The sequence below is a fragment of the Pinus tabuliformis genome, chromosome 5_2, assembly GCF_031772625.1.
Source record: "Pinus tabuliformis cultivar Carrire ecotype Pingquan chromosome 5_2, CPIR1, whole genome shotgun sequence".
NCBI lineage: Eukaryota > Viridiplantae > Streptophyta > Pinopsida > Pinales > Pinaceae > Pinus > Pinus tabuliformis.
Genome location: NC_142306.1, coordinates 1000670831 through 1000684573, shown reverse-complemented (window position 1 = coordinate 1000684573; position 13743 = coordinate 1000670831).

Genomic DNA, 13743 nt, shown 5'->3' with positions numbered 1-13743 from the left:
GTTGTTGACCTTATACTTGCTGATCATGCTCAGTGCATGTTGCTCCTGGACCTTAATATCTGCGAGCACACCTGCTTGCAGTGTGTGAAGGAACTCACTGGGGATTGTGGCCAAGTTGAGGCCTACATTTTTAAAAGTGCTGACAATAGCCTTGTTAGTAGTTGCCTTCATGCTCAAACTCCATCAAGCACCACGACTGCCCAAAGATCCATTGATCGAACCATCTTTGCCACTTGAGTGGTCTCTGGTGCCAAATTGGTTGATGCAGCGCTACTCTATCCTGCACTTGCTTGGAGTCTAGTTGTTTGGATCTGTAGCTCAAGTAGACTTGTCTGTATGGAAACCAATGCTTTCTTTTGCTACTGCTCAAATTGTTGCAACAATTCTGCTGTTGTATCCCACACCTGATCTCCAATATCATCCAAGTCACCCTTTTTCAAGGTAATTGGATCTAGCAATGACTTAGTGACTTTTGTCTTTTTGCGTGATCCTTCCTTTTCCTGCTCCCTGTACCGCTTGACTCAGAAGAGAATGCTCTCCTACTGATATTTGTCACCCTAGTTTGATCGCTCTTCTTCCTCTGTTTGGGGCGAAGGAGACTTCGAACTTCGGTCGGAGCCGTGCTCCTCCTATTCTGTATGTTCCTTTGTGGCGTGCTCCGCTTCTACTCGGGCCTTCTCCTCGACGTATTTCTTCCTCTTCTCAGCCAACAACTGAACCTTCTGTTTGGCTGCTTAATTTTTATTTTTCTCCGTGGACTTGCTAGTCCAAACGGCCTCATTGGATGCAACATGCCAGTCTACTGGCCAACACTTGATGACCTCTACAATAATGTCATATGTGGTAAGGTAGGGTAATTTGTACCATTTCTGCTTGGGGTCCTTGTGTTCCCGGATGTAAATATTATGGAAGTCTGTGTTTAACTCTGCGTACCCCGAGAGTTGCTCAAACACTATTGGTGACAACCGGGAATTTTGGTTGATGGTCATATGAATACTGACCTCCATCAACACCCAAAATACTTTGCTTTCTATTACCCATGCAACATCTTTTGTGGCCCAGAGAGATGCGAACTTTGTTTCTTCTGGTAAATCCTTCTCCACAAGAGGAAATTGGCTATCCTTCGGCAAATCCCACGCGACTAGCACAATTGAGAGCAACAACCATGAATAGTGAAAGGTCTTACTATCGTTCTGTGCCTCTCTACAGTTTGTGAGGAACTCGCTACACAGGTAGCACGCCTAGTTGAACTGTACGCCCTCCGCACACTTGGCTGCCAAGGAAACCACTGGTGCCAGCACCTCATCTACAAGGAACTTTCGCATAACTTTGCCAACCAAAATCTGTGTGGAAATCTTGACCACAGGGTCAGTAATGCTGGTAATTGAATACCCGCATGAATTTTTGACAAGTTTAAACTTGTCCTTCATCTTCTTAGCGAGGTCACGCTCGCTCGTCTTTCCGCCAAATGCCTTGGCTGAATTCAGTCCTGAATGGGGTAACAATGTGATCTGATGGATCAACATATCTATGATAGGGATCAACTCATTTAACCACAAGCACTTGTCATGCACCAGGCATAGTAGTTTCTTAATGACAATTAGGTTGATATTTGACTGATGATAGTGTGGCACCCATAACAGGTTCAGCAACCCTGACTTGTTGACTCCGCGAATCCATTCCACTGGCTCCAATGCAGTGACACCAGACTCCTTGTAGAAAACCCTCTGCATGAAGGTGTCGGTAGCAAGGTGGGGGAACCACTCATGGTCCACCAAATCCCAGTCTTTGAGCTTCAAGTGTGGGACTCGCACCAAGTGCGAACCTTCAAAGGAGATATTCTCCAGAAACAGGAGTGTGTTGAGGGAGAACTTTCCGACATCTGGGTCATTTAGGACCTTCATATTTCCCTTTTGCAGATTGATATACTTTGGTAGCTTTGAAATAGGGTCCACCCCATCAATGTCAATATCTTCTACACCTTGTTAGTGTCAGTATCTTCACACTTCCATCAATGATCAAATTGCTCTTTTTGCATGCATATTAGGTGTCCCATCCAATCAGCTGCATTCCATTAGGTCATGGATCAACTGATGGCAGTGGTTTCATGTCAATTGCCCTCATGACATTCACCTGTTGACCTGTTCACACATTTTTGTTTTAGTCATTTACTGTCATTCTGTTTCAGTTCATTTATAAAAATCAGTTTTAGGGTTTAGTCTCACTAGGTCTTAGGGTTTGTCATCATAGTCATCAAATTTGAATAAAAAGGTCAGCAGGCACATGAGGAGGATAAATAAGTTCATAAAATCATAAATTTACTTCTGTTATGCTCAATAAATATTTTTTACCTCAAAAGTCTGTTTTGAGGTGAAAACAAGGTTTTTTTTCCATTATTGTAAAAATTTCATGTAATTTCAATGTTTCTATATGTAATAAGTATTAAAAAGTTCTTCCTGGTGACCTGGTGACAAAGTCAAACTCCTACCATTCAAAAAAAAAAATCAATGTAAAAGTCCACCTGCAAAAAGGCAAAAGTCAGAATGTAAGTGAAATAGAGCATTTGTGAAAAAGCTAGCCAAACATTAGAAAAGTGGGTTTGGTTATGAAAAATTAAAAGCAAAGGGATATAAAAGCCAATCCATGTGTTTGAGTCTTCATTGTTGCAATTGCATGAGCTAAAGGGAGAAAAATCTCTTTTTGGAGAAAGAGGGAAAAAACAGAGGAAAAATACAATCATTTTGCCGGTGCTGTGAACCTGGGCTTTGGCACTGCGCACCTACTCGGCGATGCGCACATGTTGCAGATTTGCCATATAAAATTGGTTTGGCGCTGCGCACCTGAGAGGCAGCGCTGCGCACCTATCCACTAAGCTACAAAACGACTCAAGTCACCCAAATTCACTTCAAAATTCTTAACTAGCCTTTCATCAAGTAAGTAAAGCTTCTCATCTTGTTTAGCAAGGGTTTTTCATCAGTTTTGGTGATTTTCATATCTCAAAAAACTAAACCCTAGCTGTCCTCCAAACTGTCTCATAGATTTGCAAAGGGTACTTGTTTTCTGTTGTTCCTATTCCCTTAAACTATTTTCCCTAAATCCCCATTCCCTTAATCTATTTTCCCTAAACTCTAACCCTCCACATATAAACCCTTCTACATACTATTCTCAAAACCCTAACCCTATACCCTATTCCCAAAACCCTAACTCCCACTTCCTATTCCTTCACTACATCTACTTCATTATCAACCCCTCATTCCACATTCATAAATACCATTCACTCCCCTCATTTCCCTAGAGAAACCCTTTAACTTCATATTTCAAAATCTCTTCATACTCACCTGCTTTTACTTCAAATTCATAAGCATGGAGAGAGATTCCGACTATGAGAGGCAAGAGGAAACTCTTAGTGATTCTTCCAGAGAGGCTCATGTACCTAGAAAGCCACAAAAAGGAGGAAATATCATCTGGGAGGAACCCACTACTCTTACAGAATTACTTGCTTGTCCTCTTGTTGTAACCTGCTTTAAACATCAATCTTGTTATCAGTTTTGTGAAATGGTAGAGAGGGTGAAATATCATCATGAGCTTGCTAGGTTGTTTTTTCTTCTTCTTCATAATGGCCAGGTGAACCTTGCTGGTGTTTCTTTCACCTTGACACCTGATACCATTGCAGCAGCAACAAGCATCCCTAATGTAGGTGAACAGTGGAATAAGGGGCAGCATGTGGGCAGAGAACATTATGAGCCTTAAATTAAGGCTAGATATCACAAGAAAATCAACAGGGTTTTTCCTTTTAAATACTTGCAAAACATATATGCTCCTCTCATGAAACTCATCATCAAGTATTTCACCTATGAAGGAAGGTTTTCCCGCCTATATACATATCATGTCAGATTGTTGATGCATTTCACAAGAGTGAGGATGATGAACCTCCCATACTTTATATGCAGGAATATTGAGAAGATGGCTCTCTATGTGCAAAGGAAACCTTTTCCTCAGCAATTCAACAACATTTACCACTTCTCACTGATTAAAATTGTTGTTTTGCATCAACTAAGTTTGCTGAACATACCATGGGATACCTTCATTTCCCATGAGATTTTCAAAGGCCCTCAGGTGATTCCATCAGTGCCTCAAGAGGAAGGAGGGCCATCAAGACAGCCATATGTTCATGAGACTAAAACTATACATGTGAAGGTGTTTGTCACCTATGAGAGAGGAACCAGGAGGTTTTTTGCTGCTGCCAGGCTAGTACTATCTCCACCAGGGGTGGAAGGGGTCTCGTTTTCTTCACCAGACCACAGGAAAATGTTATCTTCACCGGGGATGAAAGGGGCTTTTCCTTCTTCTCCAATTATATAGGTTGACCAGTAGTCAAAGAACAAGGACAAAGGGAAACAAAAGATACATGAGGAGGTCCTTCCTGAAGGGCAAGACAAAGATTTTATTTTGATTGAGGAGGATGTCACTGATTTGGGCTCATAAAGCTCAAAACTCAAGGACATGATTATCAAAGAGAAGGAGGCTGAAATACAAGCCTTATCACTTAACCTTCAGAGGGCCAAATGGATAATCAACTATCTTGAGCAAGAAAACAAGCAACTGGAAGATAAGCAAACTATTATGGAGCTACAAATGATTAGGGAAAATAGGAAAATGCAAAGAAGAGAAAAATCAAGATGACCTCCCTTGAGCAAGAAATTGAAGCTGACCAAGAATCATGGTTGGAGAGGGTGAACATTCACCTTGAGAAGATGCTTGAGAAAACCAACAAAGAGAAAAAAATGTTGCGCCATATGGCCTATCACTACCTAACTCGGAACAAAATTTGCAAAACAAGGGTGAAGAGGTTGAAGGCCAAGCTAAAAAGAGCTTTGAGGAGAAAAAAAGAGCAAGATAAACTCAAGATATTGGCTGAAGCATCATTGGCCCAACAAAGCACCTAACAAGGATCACTCATGCCAAATTTCAAGAAATTTGGAGCAATTTTTGTCATTTTTGATAATTTTAAAGTAAAAAACAGGTTTTTTCAGTAGGTATAAACTTTTGTTGGGGGCATCCATTTGCAAAAAAGTTTATATTTTTGGAATCAGTAGGGAAAAATATGCATGCTCAGAAATGGCTAAGAATTTTGGACAAGTTCTAGGTCTCCAAAAGGGCAAAAAACACCCAAAAAGTGCCCTCTCTGCCACTTTTTTGCCACACAGGAAGCAGTCTTGGGAGATTCCATTTTTGGAGGGGCAAATGGACTCCAAATTCAGAAATTCAAGTTGTTCTAGAAAGTAGACTCACCAAGATTTCCAATGAGCTATCTTGCACCTGATTTGGACTCCGGGAAGCCTTCCAAAATTAGCCTTGAAAAAACGTTGTGCATAGGATCAGTGGCGCTGCGCATAGGAGGAAATTTGCCAGTTTTGCCTAATTTTCCAGATTTCACCTAGTTTTCTCTGTAGTTGACTTTTTCTTGCTCTCTTGGTGAAATTATCATGGTAAATGATGTAATTTGATGTAATTATGGATGTAAAACACTTAATAGGGTAGATACATCAAGTCAAAGGTGGTTTTGAACTGAATGAATTGTTTTCCTTGGTTTTAGAGGCAAGCTGTTCCATTGCCTATATTCTTGTTCTTAGTTTAGATATGGTTGAAACCACCCCTCTTTTCATGGATTTGACCCTAATAGCTAGATTGAGTAATTTCCTTGCCTATATCATGTACTTTTTGATTCATTTGTAAAGGTTGGACTTTGGCAGAAGTGTTGGACTCACTGAACATTTTGTATCAGCAGTTGGCAAGGAATAAAACCAGGTTTCACAACTATTTTTGTGGGATTCTTGTGACAGTGAGTTTTATGTATTGTTTCTTCTTTGTAATGAGTTTTTCTAATGTTTTATATGTATCCACATCTCTCTCTTTCTTCTAAACTAAATGAATCAAGGTGAATAGACAAAATTCACTAGATTTACAGTGCTTTGTCTTGGGATTTCATTTAGTTTTCAATGTTTTCACTGTTTGAAGAGGATTCATAGCTTTCTTATGCCCTCCTCAACTCCTCAGCTGTCTTACTCTACCATCCCAATCCTTTGCTAGTACATAAGCTCTTGTCTACCCTGCCCCACAAGACATGACTGTATTCCTGAGTTGATTTCCTGGATCCAAGCTACCTTCTCCAATTGATCCGGCAACCAACCTTCAAAATAAAAAAAAATCTTCTAACCTAATATACCTAGCCTAAAATAAACATTCATTTCAGTCATCTCAAGCCCTAGTTGCCATATCCTAATTGAGATTGACAAGGAGAGAGCCCTCTCCCGACCTGGTAGGGCTAGCTACCAGGTTAAGCATGGTTTGATGTTACCCTAAACCTGGCCTTCCTTCAGGCTAAGGTAGATTTAGGCTCTAACACACCCTCCTCTTCCTCTAGATCGACCACCTGCCCCTTCTCCTTCACGCTCTGATTTTATTTTCGTTGCGCTTGTGTAGTTGCATGCTTTTACGGTGACTCACGCACCGACATTGGCTTCTTTTTCTTATCCTTTTCGGCTTGGGGACCTCTCTCATTAGTGTAGGCTTCGGCTTAGGCGACCTCAGCGCCATAGGCACCGTTGCTGGAACCTCCATACTCACAACCTCAAGGGCAACTCCCTCAGAGGAAATAGACCCTCTAGTGCTCGTAGTTTTTGCGGGACCTGGTCTTAACATGATATCACAAATAAGCTTTTTGTCTGACTCAGAATACTGATGGAACATGGGGCTTGCGAGAAAATCCGCAAAGAACTCACGTTCATATGCAATAGACAACATAACTCAGAAAATCTTAGAATGCAAAGTGTTTCTCACTGGGTAGCCACGCATATTTTATAGGCGAATTCGAATTCAAATTTGATCATTCCCCCAAAAATCCATCCATAAATGTGAGATTGGTGGCAGATTTCCAAAGATTTCACTCTTAATTTCAGCCTTAAATGTCTTAAATGTTGGCCGCTCACTCCTCTTAACCATCTTCTGGCAGTCAAATCATGAATACTGATGGTAACGATCACTTTCTACTTGCATTGTGCGATCTCCCCTTCTATAGCACAGCTCCCTTCATGCTTCTTCTGGTACTATGACACCCTCCTGTTTCACGCAGACCCCTTGTCGCGTAGCTCTACAACCCAGGCAGTGTAGTTTATAGTCCCGCGCCTCCTTGTAGTTGCCTGGAGTGCTAAGACTGTGCTACCATCATGTAGTCATCGGCCGGATCCCCAGTGTATGGCTTCAATCGGCTTCCATTTACCTTTCCCAGAAATGGATCTCCATTCAATTTCACAAGCTGAACTGCTCCACCATCGGTAATCTCTTTGATAACATATGGCCCCAACCAGTGCATCTGAAATTTTCTTGGAAATTTATCAAACTTATTTTCATATAATAAAACTAAATCGTTTACCTTCAAGGTGTGCAGTTCGATGTGCCAATCGTGCCATGACTTTTAGCGTTCCTTCTGAACATGCTGATGGAATCCAGCCAAAAACCTATATTCTTCGAGCTATGTTAGCTGCGCAAGCCGCTCTTCTAAGGCTTCGCGGTTTGCCATCCCTGTGAATGCTACTATACATAGACTAGGCCCGATATACTCCATAGGCATCACAACCTCTACGCCATAGACCAGCCTAAACGACATCTGACTAGTAAGCTTCTTACAAGTGGTTCTGTAAGCCCATAACACAACTGGTACGTGCATGTCCCAATCATTCCTTTGTGCATTGCAAACCTTTATCAGAACATTGTCCAATATCTTATTAAACACCTCAACTGTCCCATTGGCCTGAGGATGATATGATGTACTCTTCTAGTGATAAACCTGGAATTCCTCTATCAGCCCCCTAATCGTTTCATTGAGGAAGTGCGTACCGTGATCGATCATTAAAATCTTCGAGAAACCAAACCAGGTCAACACATACTCAAACATAATTTTCACTATTGTTTCCCCCGTATAGTCCTTCACGGGCTCCACCTCCACCCATCTGGTCAAATATTTGATCACGGTGATGATATATTGCACAGTCATATTCTTTCCATGAGGTTCAATCGGTCCTACAAAATCAATTGCCCATTTCTCAAATGGCTGCAATGATACCTGTAGATTTGAAAGGCAGATCATCCCTCCATGACAACCTGTTGGTTCTCTAACATGCATCACACGCCCTACAATATGCTTTGGAATCCTTATGCAATGTTGGCCACCACAACCTAGTGCATGAAATATTCCGTGTTGTTTCTTTTCCTGCATAATTTCCTCCTGCAGCTCCTCCATGAGCTTTAGCTAGGATACTGCTTCGTTCAAAATCAGGAACATAGCGTTGCAGTATCTCATCTAATCCCATCTTATACAAGTGACTTGCAATAACAGAAAAATCTACCGTTTGCACCACCAATTCCTTCTTTTGTTGACTGGTGTATCCTTCTGGATCCGTTCCCATAGTCAAGAAGTGGATAATGTTTGCAAAATGATTTTCTGCTAAGTGCACTGCAAAGTGCTTCTCGTCAGGTAGCCCCTCCTCTAAATTGGTAGGATCCTCTCCTGTTTCAATGTGCGATAGATGATCTGGGTCTATATTCAACCTCCCTGGCCTCACAATTACCTTGAAATCATACTCCTGAAACAATAGCAACCATCTGCATATTGCCCCCCCGCACCCCCCCCAACACAAGCTTGTTGACTAAGTACTTTAATGCAAAATGGTCTGTATACATCTTAAAGTGTCAGCCTAGCAAGTAATGCCCGAACTTCTGGAGCACGTACACCATAGCCAACCCTTTGCTCTTGGTCATTGAATAATTCTTTTCAGCCTTAGACAACTTCTTGTTTGCAAACACTCTCGGGTGATCCAATTCTCCTTTGCCGGCCTATGTCAGCACTGCTCCCAGCACAATGCATGATGCATCCACATGCACATGAAATTCCTTCTTCCAATCTAGGAAGACTAGGACCGATGCAGTGATCATTTTCTCCTTCAATACATCTAGACTCCGCTGATATTATTCATCCCAATAGAATGTAGTATCCTTCTTCAATAGCTTTTCCATCGGCATGGTAATCTAGGCATAACTCTTGATGAACTTTCAATAGTATCCAGTATGACCCAGTGTTGCTCGTAGCTGTTTAACACTCCTTAATGCCTCCAAATTAATTATGACCACGATCTTAGTAGGGTCTACCATTAATCCTTGCCTGCACACTACATGACCCAACAAGATTCCAAGAGGGACACAAAATAAGCACTTCTTCAATTTTAGCACGATCTAATACCTCCAGAACGTATCCAACATCAAGTGAAAACTAGCTACATGGTGTTTTACCAGTCCAAACACTGTCTAATTATCAAAGTATACTTCTAAAAATTTGTGAATGAACTCTTTGAACATCGCGATGACTATGCACGAGAAGATTGTCAACGCATTCTTGAGCCCAAAAGGCATTATTGTGTATTGAAAGCATCCCCACTCAGTCGTGAAGGACATCTTACTCCTATCTTCTGGTGCAATATTTATCTAATGGTATCCAGAGAACCCATCAGTGAACGAACATGCTTCTTGTCCTCCAACATTATCCAATACTTCATCTGTGAACGAAGTTGGGAAAGGATCATGAATGCAAGCATCATTAAGCTTCCTGAGATCTATGCAAGTCCTTATTTCATCCTTCTTATTCTTTTCTTGAACTACCATTGGATTCACCCAATCAGATTCCTCCACTGGCTCAATCATACCTGCTTCCAGCATCTTGTCCAACTCTAAATAGACCTTTTCCCTATACTTGGGATTAAGGCAATATGGCCTCTACTTAGCAGGCTTTGCATCCAGCTTCAAAGTAATCTTCATGACACCTAAGTCCCCTATTATTAATTTCAAGTCTTAAAAATTTATAGGGAACAAATCCTGATACTCATGGAGCAACACAGCGACCTTGTCCACTGTGGTATCATCCCAATAGTCCCCAATCTTCGCAAACTTCAGCTCCGCTTCTGCGGCAATGTTTAGTTGTCTAGTTTTCAGTAGTTCAGTGATATCTGAATTCTCTATCTGTAGTCACTCAACTTCGTGGTGGCCTTCTACCTCGAGGATGTTAATTTTCCTTGGATCCTCATCTTCTTCTTCAGCAGTCACATTATAGCACTCCAACAGATGGCACAGCTAGGTGGTCCAATCTGGTTGAATCAAATCCAAGGGATCCTATGGTATTCTGAATATTGCTTCCTTGACCTCCTGCAACACTTCGTCAATACATTCGAACCCATCTTCAAAGATGAATGTCATTAAGAATCCCTGTCTCAAAGTGTCCCACTCATCAGTGCTATGGCAAAGCTCTGTTTCTAGGTACCAATTCATTGGTATTACATCTAAAGTGTGATAGAAAAAATGTAAACATTCCGGTTGTGGTTCTTCTCCATAAGCATCAGTCCATTTTGCTAAGTGATTGCGCAGGTCACTTCTCGCATCATATTTCTTTGTCAGTCACATTTTTGGGTGACCAAACCGCAACCTCATCATTCTTCAGTATTCACGCCATCTATCAAAATTGTCTTTATGCATACCCAACCATCTTGCGGGCGTAGCTTGTAGCGCCAAATCCAAGGCTTGGAAGCGATGCTTCTCTATTACTTCCCTTTCAAATGCATTAAAAAATTTATCTACGTCAGTTAGACCATCATAATAATGCAAACTCCTTACCTTCGATGATACACAGTGCAATGATTTAGTCATCATGTTACAACATAGCGTAGATACTTCATGCAACCTATTCTTCTAGTGTTCCAACTCCTCATCTGAATCTGATGTACAAGAACTTTCACGGTCCCATGCATTGCACCCATCTGTTGTTGGATTCACCCAATCTTGGTCTCGCATTGTTATTTTTTAGATTTGGTCCAAATCATCGTCACTTTTGTAATCGTGGACCAGCTCAGTATAACGTGGTCCTTCTGCAAGGTCCAAAGGTACTACTATGCAGAGCAATTTCCTCTCAAATGAAATTGTCCACTTCTTCAAATTGATCACCCCATTCATGTCAATAGCCCAGTCAATCCCAAGGAGCGTTGGGTAGGGGTTGTTGTCATCGACAATCTCTTTCACTTCGAAATTGACCAACGCACTCATGCCTTCAATATCTACTATCAGTCCCTATAATCTTCCCATGGGGATAATCTTTTTCTTATTTGCCATATTGAATGTTGGTGGAGGTGGTGGTGGTGTGGGCGAAGGTGTATGTTGTGGAGGTGAAGATGGAGGTGGTGTGGGCAGATGGGGTATTCGTGGGAACCCTTGCCTTATTAACTAGACAATGTTTTACGATGAAGCTTGTGCTACTCCGTCATCGTCACTCAGAGTAGGTTCAATCAATGGGCTATATTTAGGACCTGTTCTCCCTTTATTCATGAATAAATTTCCACTTCGTGTAGCTCCAAACATCAAAGTAATTGCATAACCTGATTTTCACACAAGAGCAAAGATCTTAAATACTTCCTCGCAGTCCTTTAAAGAAGCGTCGCTCTACTTTGCTGTAGCTGACTGAGGTATCAATCGTGAATTCTGTCAAAAACCCTCCGATGAAACAATCAAGCTAGTGATCAACAGCGTGCACGATCTTATCTTCAAAGGCTTCCAATCTTCGTACTAACTCCGAGGTCCACACTATTGCACCATCAGGCCTCCACCTTCCTTGACCGTTTGCCAATTTAGCTATCTAATCCTATAGCTTGATCGATAAGGAACATAAGAAAATTTCGTGTATCTCTGTGTACAGATACATGTTCAATCACTGCTCTTTTGTCAATTGCAGATTTCTGTTTTCTTGCGTCGCGAGTTCATGGATATTTATATCCAACCACTCCTCAATTTCTTTCTTTGTTGGATTCCAGTGATGCGACATCACACATCTCTTTATGTAGATCCCGATCCTGGCAACAGAACCATTTGTTGGCTTAGTGGGTCTTGACCTAGGTTCAGAGTTATTTTTTCCAAACAAATCCCTACAATGTTGGCCCTTTCAGCATCAACCCGTGGAGCGCAAACTAAAGTCTAACCTGAAGTAGTATGGGAGGATGTTGGAACCAAGTTTCTACACCCAAAGATGAGCGTGATGTCATTTTATGCCCTAAACCTGCCTTCGCGCAAATCGATAAGCGCTTAGGGATTATCAATATAACTTCCCTTAATTAGATTCTACACCTCTATGAATGCTCACAGCTGTCTTTCATGAACCCTAAACAGGTGAATCAACCACTTACGTGCTTTTGTGATTACTCCTAACTTGGTATTTACACAGATATGCTTAAGTGTTCAATAACTTTAACATGCAGCAACATGTTCTTCGCATAAACAGTTATTATTACTTGCGTTCATATGACAATATAAATCATGTAAAATTGTGCATCAATACAGTATTAATTCATAAACCCATCATTCATCATAACATAATGGCGCATTCATTCATAACAGAAATAAATAGATAAACACAAGAATTTATAGAATAATCTCTTTATTAATACGTTAGTTCTTCTTATAGACTCAAGACTTTCCTGCACACACATCTGCAGGGGTCTGCGCACTCAGTTGTGTACTCTACTTTAGGCCTTTACGCACACAGTGGCAGAGCCTCTCTTCTACTCTAAGACTTCTTCGCTCTTACTATTAATGATCCATTACATTTGTTTTCATTGATCTCTACTCTGCCTTAGGCTCTCTAAGACTTTCCTTTTTATACAATCCCATGGTCTGCAGACAATGGGTAGATCTACTAAAGCCGACACAACTTACATAAAAGAATGGTAAAACCCTTTATGACACTTTACTATCTACACGCTCCGCTACCACATCTTGCAGAGACTTGCATTATTTACAACAAAACTTGGGATTTTTGCCCCAAAACTTGGGCTTTTGCCCCAAAATTCACCCTAGGAGACCATGTCCCAACAAGCGGAAACTGGGGATGAAGGCCTAAGAGTCTTTGTGACAAATCCCTTGGTCGCACAATGGTTGTAATACACAAGTGACACGGAAATGGTGAAGGTAGATCAACAAGATATTTTTGCCTCTATGTGGGGAGATAAATTATTTAAGTTAAGTCTTGGCTTGGTGGTGTAAAATAAGCACCATTTGCTTAAGGTGTGCTTGTGTGTGTAAGTGTGTTTATTAATTAAGCCCATATCATGTTTGAAAAAAGAAAATTGTTGAAATAAACTGAAATTAAAAACATAAAATAAAAAACAAATCAAATATCTAAACCCCACCCAAACTGATTTTGCAAACACTGTGTTGGTTGGTGGCGAAATCAAATTAAAACACACAAAAAAGGCCAAGAGATCTAATTGTCGGTGTGACTGGGATCAAATGACATGATGCTACTGGAAAGTGGTGCAACATCAATAAAGAACTAGGGAGGAAAGTCACTATAAAAAGATAGGGAGATGGGTGTGAAGCCTAGGGAAAATAGTGGCACCCTAAGGCAAATGACCAAACAAGGTTTAGGATGGAAATTTGGATGGAAATAACCTATCTGTGAAGATCTGAAAAAGGAAGGTACAAATCTAGAAAATATGGCTGAAAGTTGTGCAAAAAACCCAGACTTCTTACTCAGCGAAACTACTCCTATAAAGGTGGAGGCGTACTAGAAGTCCTAAGGGGATAAATTCAACTTCGACGAGCGAAACAGAGTAGATCAAGGCCTAATTAGGCTAAGACATTGGTCAACCAACCTAG